The sequence below is a fragment of the Lygodium microphyllum genome, chromosome 2 (assembly GCF_053477565.2).
Source record: "Lygodium microphyllum isolate KBCC chromosome 2, Lygodium_microphyllum_v1.1.10, whole genome shotgun sequence".
Lineage (NCBI taxonomy): Eukaryota > Viridiplantae > Streptophyta > Polypodiopsida > Schizaeales > Lygodiaceae > Lygodium > Lygodium microphyllum.
The window spans coordinates 188,823,795-188,835,014 of NC_141136.1; positions in this window are offsets into that span (position 1 = coordinate 188,823,795).

Sequence of the window (11,220 nt, forward strand, 5' to 3'; positions counted from 1 at the left end):
TTGATGGGCTGGGCATGGGGCTCGAAGTCAATCGGGTGATCCACCGATCTTTGAGGTGGGAGAGTGGTGAGGGGCTGAAATAGGTCCTCATATTCAGTCAAAAGTACTTTTAGTGCTGCATTTTGCTTCCCCAAGGTGTGCTGGTCATCATTATCCTTATGCAAATGCAAGACAAAGATCTATGATCATTTCTTGAATTCCTTTTTGAGTTGTCTTGCTGTTATAAGCTGAAAATCTACAATTTCTTTTATGCCCTCCAAATATACAAGTTGCCATGCATTACAAACTCCATATACAACTGAGAGAAGTCCATAGAGGTTTTTCCTAATTGCTGCAGCCAATCACAACCTAAAACAACATCCACGGGGCCCATATGAAGGGTAATTAAGTCCACCTTTGTTGTATAATTTTCGGCCAACATAAGAGACACTTGTGTACATAGATGGGAGCTTATTTCCTCACTTCGTCAAACGGCCAAGAGTCGATTTATTCACAAAATTGTGTGTGTTGCCACTATCTATAAGAATGTATACATTCTTGCCATCAATGTTACCATGTACTCGTAGGGTGTTCGAGCTCCTGGAGCTGGTCCATGCATCCATGGAGATTGAGCAAGCTGATATAGTGGTAAATGTGGGGTGCAAAGGGCATTCCCAAGCATGCCATCCATGGGGCAGCCACCAGGGTCAAAAGGGAACCTGTCCGGTGAGTCATAAAACTGATCGGTGTCAAGATCTTCTTCGTATTCAACATTTTCAGCAAGTGTCATCATGGGAGAGTTTTCATGTGAGTCCTCTTCCAACTTGTCACTATCTTCTAGCACATACATGCTATTAAACTTGACAAGGGCGTTCTTAAAGGGGCATTTGGATGCATGATCAGTCGTGTACTTATCCCCACATTTAAAGCACAAGCCTTTAGCCTTGTGATCCTTGACAACCTCGGGAGGAATGAATTTTTGACTATTAGGACTGAAGCCATTCCATTCTTATTTTTAGCATACTTTGGGTCACTTTTGGAAGGGGGTGCTATCCCAAAACTGCCATATTTCCTTTCATTATTAAAGTGGGGTAAGTGGGGATTTTGGGGCTGACATTCCTTGCATTGTTGTTGCGATAATTACCAGCATATGGGGTTTGCCTAATAGGGTATCTTTGCTATTGTGCAATGGGCTGCATGCCCTCATTGTGACAGTATTTTTGACCATATCGTTCAACCAATTCTATGGCTGCAAACAAGGTGGCTGGCTTTTGAGCCATTACATCAGCTGAAAGATGCGCATCTAGCCCATAAATGTATTTATACAATTTTTCCTCATCATTGATAACCTCAACATATATGGATAGGTTCATAAATTGGTTGGTATACTCCCTCACAGTGAGATTTTGCTGATCAAACTGATACCATTGCCTAGCCAAACTTTCTTTCTCTACCGAGGAGACAAAAACTTGGATCATATGCATCTTGAAATCTTCCCAATCATGAAACTATTGATTTTCTCTTTGAATAAATATTCACCATGTGTGGGCAAAACCTTCCAAATGAAAGAAGGCAAAAATAATCTTTGCCTCATCGGTACGAGGGTAAATGAGATAATAGTCTTCCAATTTAGAGGTCCATTCCTCTAATTCAGTCGAGGATGAGGACTGCCCATTAAACTTAGTAAACACAATCTTGTCACGCAGCTCGTTTGGGCCTTGCTGTCCATGTATGTCATGTGCTACATGCTGCCCATGTATGTTGTGCTGCCCATACATGGCTTGCTGTCCAAACTCTGGCTGTCCAAAATTTCCATGGGGGCCATGTTGCCCATGCATTACATGAGGACCAAACTGCACATTAGGACCTTGCTATCCAAAATGACCATGTTGCCCAAAATTGCCATGTGCATGCTACCCATTGCCATGTGCATGCTGCCCATGTACACCTTGCATTCCATGCTGCTCAAAATTTGCATTAGGCACTTGCTAGCCATTCCCATGAGTGTGCATATAGCTTCCATTACGAGGGAGTTGTGGTCCCAAGGATAGGCTTGAAGGGCTCGTAATGGGGGAGGGAAGGATGGGTTCATCATATCGATTGGAGGGCTCACCCATCTCATAAGTGCTATGGGGAATGCCATGGGTGCCATCAAAACCTTGTGGGCTACGCCCGGTCTCCAAGGAGGGAGGGAAATTGGCCTCACAGGGAGGGACATGCTCCTTGGGCCGATCCGAGGGGGGTGCAATGGCGAGGATGAGGGCATCCATGCTCTCGATAAGTCCATCTTGGCCATCATCTCGGAATGATGATGATCTTGGTGGGTTTCCATCTCCCTATGGCGTTGTTCCAACTATCGATGTCGTTCGGCTTAACAGGTCTCATGTTAGCATAGAGTATGGTTGAGCATAGAGAAGCGGTCCATCTCGGGGGCACCCTCTTCAAACATGTCTTCATGATCCTCTTGGGCTGAGCTAGGATCATTCATTGAGGCACAGGAGTCCCTTATTTCACATCGGAAGTCCTCTTGGGCCTTTGCTTTACCCTTGTGGCCTGCCGTCCCAAGTGCAGTCCACCAGACCCCTTGTTACAGAAATGGCAATATCTTGAGCTAGAAAGATCTGATTGCCAAAAAATTTGATTCAAATTAAATCTCTCAATCCCCTCTACAAGGCTCTGAAAAAATATCTTTGATATTAAATGATTAGGACTTTGTTATAATTGACTTTTATGAGCTGACTGTATAGGAGTGTTGCCTGTCCCACAGTACCTCTGAGCACAAAATTGAGCATATCTCCCAAAACGTAGGGCAAAATGGGGAGATTTTTGGTTCAGATCAAAGGGTGGGATGCCTTGTTCAAATCGAGCTATGGGACTCACACTTAGTCACACAAGAATGATTTTTTGTAATTGACTTTTGCGGGTTGACTATGTGGGACTGGCTGTCTGCAATACCCTTCAAGGACTCTGACAACACCTAGAAACAACGCCTAGCATTGCAAAACTTTTTAGAAATATTCTATACAATTGACACATTGTCACCAAATTTTCACATTAATTTAATGCAGATGCGATCGTAATTTCGTCTTTGGAGGACGTGTCTCTGTAGTCCGACAAGTGAAAAATCCTAGTTCAAAGGATTTTTTGTGCTAGAGGGTGGACTTAGGAAAATACCAAATAGAATTCGATAGTTTTATCTAATCAGAAGGGATTATTTTTTATTAGTGGAACCATGAGTATTTGAGATAATATGAGCAAGGAGGGGAAACATTTTGATAATGGCAACCCTATAGGCAAAAATACAAGAGAGGTTAGTCGTATAATGAAAGTGGAAAAGTAGCTAACATTTTAGCCTTTTTAAAAAAATATTATGTAAGAGAGGATGCTAGTTGAAAGAGAAGGGGGGGTGTTCTTCTATGTGTTATGATTCTAAAGGTTAGGAAATGAGTTTTTAAAAAAACCATAACTAAAAGAAAAAATATTGCATGTGGATTTGAAGAGGTTATGACCAAGGAGAGGGTGCCCTCATCCTAGGGGGCACATCATAGTGGGAGATGAAGAGAGGGAGAATGGGAAAAGACTAACTGGAAGAGGAAGAGGAAGTCCAAAAGCCAATTGGAGAAGAGGAAGGGGAGGAGTTAGTGGAAGTTGAAGAAAGGGGACACTATCATCTTGAAGGAAGTGCCATCAATTCAAGCCATCCAAGCAAGAGGATTTGAAGAAACAATTGAAGTTGGAGAGAGCAAGAAGAGAGAATTGAAGCCCATGCCTATTCCATAGCCATTACAATGTCTTCTCCTTCTACCTCCATTTTGGAGCCTTTCTCTTCTCTTCTCTCTTAGTCATCAACGTAAAACCATGGAAGCTAAGCTCGTATGCTTGGACTTAATCAAGATTAAGTCTTAAAAGAGTTACAAGTGGCTTTTCCATGGCAACAATGCAATTGACCAATTGATCTCTTGGGAGAGGGAAAATGATGAGCTCACCATTGGGAACGATTGGATAGACTCCCCTTTGCTGGACTACAAAGGACACGGCTTCCAAAGACGCAATTACGAATCTCGTACTTTATGTAAGTGCCTTAACTTGTTTAACATTTTAAAAAATAATTTTACATAAATATTTCTTTAGTTTGAAATTTTTATAAAATACCTTTGAATCTCAATTTCAACTTTGGATAGTTTTTAGAATTTATGTAGGTCTTATTTTATTTTAAAAATCAAAAACTTTTAAAAATATTTTAAATGGCTTAAAAATGATATAGTTAAAATTTTATGAAATATTTGGTTAAACAATTATGAGATGTGATATTTTTTTATAAATTATGTATTTTTGAAAGTATTTTTAATTTTTTCTTGAACTTTTGAAAACTGATTACGATATCTTAAAAATCAAAAATAGTTATTTTGGATGAACATTACATTATTTTTTGATAAAAATCATGTTTTTAATTCAACCAAAAATTAGGATCTTCTATAGAAAACCTAAGAATATAGTTTTGGCTGTTTTATGAAAAGTTCTTAGGGTTAGAGAAAAATAAAATTAATTTTATATTATCTATTTGTTTGAAAATTATTAATATAAAAGATGATGTGTCTAACTTTATGCAAATTAAAAGTGTTGACGAGGTATTAAGTTATATCAACATTAGAAAAAGAATTTTTTTAAAAAAAAAAATTAGAGTTTATGGGATTGAGGGATGTTAGTTGATTTGATAATAAAAGGAATGAGAAAGAACTATAGGGTTTATGCTTTGAAGTTAATTCGCGAAGGGATTAAAATCCTAGGGTTAGTATTTAAGCGTCCAGTATAGAAATAGAGATGAAGAGAAAAGATTAAGCAAACTTTTTGAGTTTTCGATATTAAATTAGTTGGACTACTACAAACGAGTATCGTAACTAATTTCTATGATTTGTACTAGCCTTCCTCAATAGTTACGATACTCGTTTGTAGTAGTCCAACTAATTTAATATCGAAAACTCAAAAAGTTTGCTTAATCTTGCTCTTCATCTCTATTTCTATACTAGACGCTTAAATACTAACCCTAGGATTTTAATCCCTTCGCGAATTAACTTCAAAGCATAAACCCTATAGTTCTTTCTCATTCCTTTTATTATCAAATCAACTAACATCCCTCAATCCCATAAACTCTAATTTTATTTCTTTTTTAAATTCTTTTTCTAATGTTGATATAACTTAATACCTCGTCAACACTTTTAATTTGCATAAAGTTAGACACATCATCTTTTATATTAATAATGTTCAAACAAACAGATAACATCAACTTAATTTTATTTTTCTCTAACCCTAAGAACTTTTCATAAAACAGCCAAAACTATATTCTTAGGTTTTCTATAGACGATCCTAATTTTTGGTTGAATTAAAAACATGATTTTTATCAAAAAATAATGTACTGTTCATCCAAAATAACTATTTTTGATTTTTAAGATATAGTAATCAGTTTTCAAAAATTCAAGAAAAAATTAAAAATACTTTCAAAAATACATAATTTATCAAAAAATATCACATCTCATAATTATTTAACCAAATATTTCATAAAAATTTATCTATATCATTTTTAAGCCATTTAAAATATTTTTAAAATTTTTTGATTTTTAAAATAAAATAAGACCTACATAAATTCTAAAAACTATCCAGAGTTGAAATTGAGATTCAAATGTATTTTATAAAAATTTTAAACTAAAGAAATATTTATGTAAAATTATTTTTTTTAATGTTAAACAAGTTAAGGCACTTACATAAAGTACGAGATTCCTAATTGCATCTTTGGAAGCCGTGTCCTTTGTAGTCCAGCAAAGGGGAGTCTATCCAATCGTTCCCAATGGTGAGCTCATCATTTTCCCTCTCCCAAGAGATCAATTGGTCTATTGCATTGTCGCCATGGAAAAGCCACTTATAACTCTTTTAAGACTTAATCTTGATTAAGTCCAAGCATACGAGCTTAGCTTCCATGGTTTTATGTTGATGACTAAGAGAGAAGAGAAGAGAAAGGCTCCAAAATGGAGGTAGAAGGAGAAGACATGGTAATGGCTATGGAATAGGCATGGGCTTCAATTCTCTCTTCTTAGTCTCTCCAACTTCAATTGTTTCTTCAAATCCTCTTGCTTGGATGGCTTGAATTGATGGCACTTTCTTTAGGATGATAGTATCCCCTTCTTGATGATGGCGCCCTTCTCTCCCTTTAGTTTGCTCTCTCTCCCTCTTTATAGGATGGTACCCCCTCCTCTCTTTCTCATGACTCTTCAACTTCCACTAACTCCTCCCCTTCCACTTCTCCAATTGGCTTTTGGACTTCCTCTTCCTCTTCCAGTTAGTCTTTTCCCATTCTCCCTCTCTTCATCTCCCACTATGATGTGCCCCCTAGGATGTGGGCGCCCTCTCCTTGGTCATAACCTCTTCAAATCCACATGCAACATTTTTTCTTTTAGTTATGGTTTTTTAAAAAACTCATTTCCTAACCTTTAGAACCATAACACATAGAAGAACACCCCCCTTCTCTTTCAACTAGCATCCTCTCTTACATAATATTTTTTTTTAAAAGGCTAAAATGTTAGCTACTTTTCCACTTTCATCATACGACTAACCTCTCTTGCATTTTTGCCTATAGGGTTGCCATTATCAAAATGTTTCCCCTCCTTGCTCATATTAACTCAAATACTCATGGTTCCACTAATCAAAAATAATCCCTTCTGATTAGATAAAACTATTGAATTCTATTTGGTATTTTCCTAAGTCCACCCTCTAGCACAAAAAATCCTTTGAACTAGGATTTTCCACTTGTCGGGACTACAGAGACATGTCCTCCAAAGACAAAATTACGATCGCATCTGCATTAAATTAATGTGAAAATTTGGTGACAATGTGTCAATTGTATAGAATATTGCTAAAAAGTTTTGCAATGCTAAGCATTGTTTCTAGGTGTTGTCATTTCTCCCCCACTTAATTGTGAAGTGTCTGTAAAATATTACACGGCGCAGCGAACAGAATCTGAGAAAGAGATAGAGAGTACACAACAGATAAGAGGAGAATCAGTAAAATTCTTTAACTCCAAACAACTGATACAAAGATGGCTCTGTCCACCCGTGCGCTTCCAATGAATGAAGCTTAGATGGCGATCTAGACAGAAGATAGGTGAAGAGCTTAAGGCTAGCTGGAACAACAACTCTGACTGGGTGAAAGATGAGTGTGAGATGGCTGCGAAGGGGTTTAGCTTTTATAGCCCGCGAAGGTCGTTAGGTCGGCCTGCTGACCGACCTACCATATGAGCCTCCACTAGTCGGCCAGGGAATATTCCAGGGAATATTCCCTTTACCATCGGGCCGGGGGCGCTGCCCCCGGACCCCCGCCAGGGGGGCCGCTGGCCCCCCTGGGACCCCCCAGCCAGGGGCCGCTTCCGCGGCCCCCGGACCCCACAATAGGGGCCCCTTTTAACTCCCTTACCACGCAACTCAATGCAATGTGCCTCGAGTTGCTACCAACTTAACCACTCCGTCTAACCCAAAGATTAGACCCACAATGGTCACCTTTTTGCCATCCGGTCACATAGACCTCATCTGATATACAAGTCAGGACTCCACCAATGTCCGGGCTCACACTTGGCTTCTCCTCATAATGGGGGCCTTACAACTTTGAGCACCATGGATCATTGGTAGTACCTAATGAGGGTGGGGCATTGATCATATCTAACACCCCCCCTCAATGTCCACCCATAGGTGAACTATCTCCTCGGCCCAATGCCGAGTCTCTGAAGATGAACTTGAAGCAGATCCTTCGTAAGTGCTTTGGTGAAGATATCTGCTCCATTCTCCTCTGTTGGACAGTAGACCAATTCCACTATCCCATCCTCCATCAAATCACGCACATAGTGATACTGGATCTCTATATGTTTGGTGCGTGCATGAAACACTGGATTTTTGGCAATGGCGATGCAACTCTGATTGTCACATCTCAGCACAGTTGGTTCTTCATCCTGCACTCCCATATGCCATAGAATCCTTCTCAACCATACGGCCTCACATGCAGCAAAACAAGCTGCCTTGTACTCTGCTTCGGTAGAAGACAATGCCACTGTTGGTTGCTTCTTACTAATCCAAGAGAAAATTCCTGAACCCAAAGAGAAACAATAACCAGAAACTGACTTCCTGGAATCAATGTCTCCTGCCCAATCTGAGTCACAGTTCCCCACAAGAGAAGTTCCGAAACTGTATGTGATACCATAGTCAAGAGTTTTCTTCAAGTATCTGAGCACCCGCATCCCAGCCTTCCAATGACTCTCATGAGGTTTGTTTGAGAACCTGCTCAAAACACCAACAGCAAAACTGATATCTGGTCTGGTGTTACACAAGTAGATTAGACTGCCGACCAACCTCCTATACCTCCCAATGTCTGCTAGTGCTGATGTATCCTCAACGGATAACTTTACATTCACCTCCATAGGTGTAGCTATCTCCTTGCACTCGGTCATGCCAAATGCCTTCAAGATCTCCCATGCATACTTCTTCTGAGAGATGAAGATCTTTCCTGGCTCTTGCCAGACTTCAATCCCCAAACAATAGTGCAGCAAGCCCAAGTCTGTCATTTCAAACTCAAAACTCAAAGCCTTTCGAGTTTGGTTGATCATATCTTCATAGTCACCTGTAATAAGAAGGTCGTCCACATATAGGACAATCACTACAGACTTTTTACCATCCCTGTAAACATACAAGTTAGCATCTGAGGCACATCTTTTGAAGTTTAGGTTTAAAAAGAACCTATCTATCCGCTGGTACCATGCTCTGGGGGCTTGTTTCAGCCCATACAATGCCTTCTTCAGTTTACACACTTTGTTCTCAGAATGGGGGGCCTCAAACCCTGGTGGCTGAGCCACGTACACCTCCTCCTTGAGGTCACCATTTAAGAACGCTGACTTAACATCCATTTGGTACACTGGCCACTTCTTGTGGGCAGCCACTGCAAGTACCGTGCGAATAGTGGTCATTCTGGCAGTTGGGGCAAATGACTCTTGAAAATCAAACCCTTCAACTTGTGAAAATCCTTGGGCAACCAGTCTAGCTTTGTACTTTTCTAAGGTACCATCAGCCTTGTACTTTACCTTCCAGATCCACTTGGTGCCAATAATCTTCCGCTTTGCTGGCCGATCCACTAGCACCCAAGTGTCATTCTTCATTATGCTGTCATACTCCGCCTGCATAGCAGCCTTCCATGATGGATCTGCAAGTGCTTCTTCTAAGTCAGTTGGCTCCTTTACTTCTCTCATAATCTCAACCATCAAGGCCATGTTGACTATGTGAGCAGAAGCCCTCCTTTGCTCCTCTATTCTCTGAGACCTCCTTGGTCCGTCTGCCTTCTCCTCAACAGATGCAGGCATAGGATTATTGTGGTCATAGAGCTGCTTCACCCAGCGCGGCAATGGCTTTTCCGGTGGGGTGATGTCAGGTTGGTGAACTTTTTCCTCATCATCTGAAGATGATGCTTCCTCCTCCTTAAGGATAGGGATAGCTCTCGGGACAGGTTCATAGTGGACTACTTCTTCGCTTGATGATAAAGTGGAAGACCTTGCCTTCTCCTCCTCCACTGTATGCGGCTCCTCCTTGAACACCACATCACGGCTCGCGATGATCTTCTTTGCCTCTTGGTCATATAACTTGTAAGCCTTTTGCTCATCACTATAACCCAAGAAGATACATTTTCTGCTTTTTGGTTGTAACTTGTTTCTCTTCTCATCTGGAACATGTGCATAACATTCACATCCAAAAATTCTGAAATGTGAAACAGATGGTTTCTTACCAGTGTAAGCCTCATGAGGTGTTTTTCCCTTGAGAGCCTTTGTGTAGCTCCGATTTAGAATGTAGACTGCAGTATTAACAGCTTCAGCCCAAAAATGGTTAGGCAATCCCTTGCCCTTTAGCATGCATCTTGCCATCTCCACAATGGTACGATTCCTGCGTTCCACAACACCATTCTGCTGAGGTGTGTGAGGCGTCGTCAATTGACGCTTGATCCCTTTGCTCTTGCAAAAGCCTTCAAACTCCTTTGAGTTGAACTCACCACCACCATCTGTTCTAAATTTCTTCACACTTTTCCCTGTTTCATTCTCAACAAGTATTAGCCATTCTTTAAACTTACCAAAAGCTTGAGCCTTATCACGAAGGAAGTACACCCACATCTTCCTACTGTAGTCGTCGACAATCAACATAAAATAAGAAGATCCCCCCAAGGCCTGTGTAGGCATCTTACCACACAAGTCAGCATGCACCAACTCTAGAGGAGCATGTGCTCTATTCTTGCTTTCTTGTGGAAATGCCTTTCTCTGTTGCTTGCCCATCATACAAGCTTCACATGGTTCCTTCAATTCAGTTATTGTAGGTAGGTGAGCAACCATACCTTGCTTTTGCATCTCCTTCAATACTGCAAATCCGATGTGTCCAAACCTTTCATGCCAAAGCTTACTTGTGCCCACTCCAGCGGTGGCTGTAAGAGCACTTAGCTCATACAGGTTGTTCCTCCTTTCTCCTTTGCCAACAATTGTGCCAGCACTATCAATAATTTCTGCACCTGTCTTCTTGAACCTTACTTCATGACCAAGATCAGTTATGGCAGCAACTGATAAGAGATTTCTTCTGATTTCGGGAACATACAACACATTTGAAAGCTTTTTGACTTCACCATTTGCAGCAACAAAAGAAATAGTACCTGTGCCCGCAGCAGGGCATTTAGCATCATTTCCAACCGTCACAGTGATGGATTCTTGTAGAGGCTGCATAGAACTGTATAGACCTTTCTTGTTGGTCATGTGACGGGAGGCCCCACTATCCAACACCCAAGAGTCAGTGGTAGATTCTTCTTGCGCCGAGGAGCACACTTCCTCAATGGTCGCCATGAATAATTCCAACTCTGCTTCAGCCGTATTGGCTGTCTCTTTCCCTTTAGTTTTAAGGGTACCATTCTTTTCATCTGCCTTCTTGACACGACAATCTGCAATTGCATGTCCTTTCTTCTTACAGTAGAAGCACTCTCCTTGAAACTTCTTCTTGCCGCCCTTTTTCTTTTTGTCACCATCATTTTTGGTGGAGGAAACACCTTTGCCTTTTGCATTGGCAGAGAATGCAGCATCTCCATTGTTGCTTCCTTCTCGGGCTTTCAGCCTCAACTCCTCCTCCATTAATAATGCACAAAACTCCTCAAAAGTCAAAGCTTGAGGTCTCACCTGAGTATTAAGGG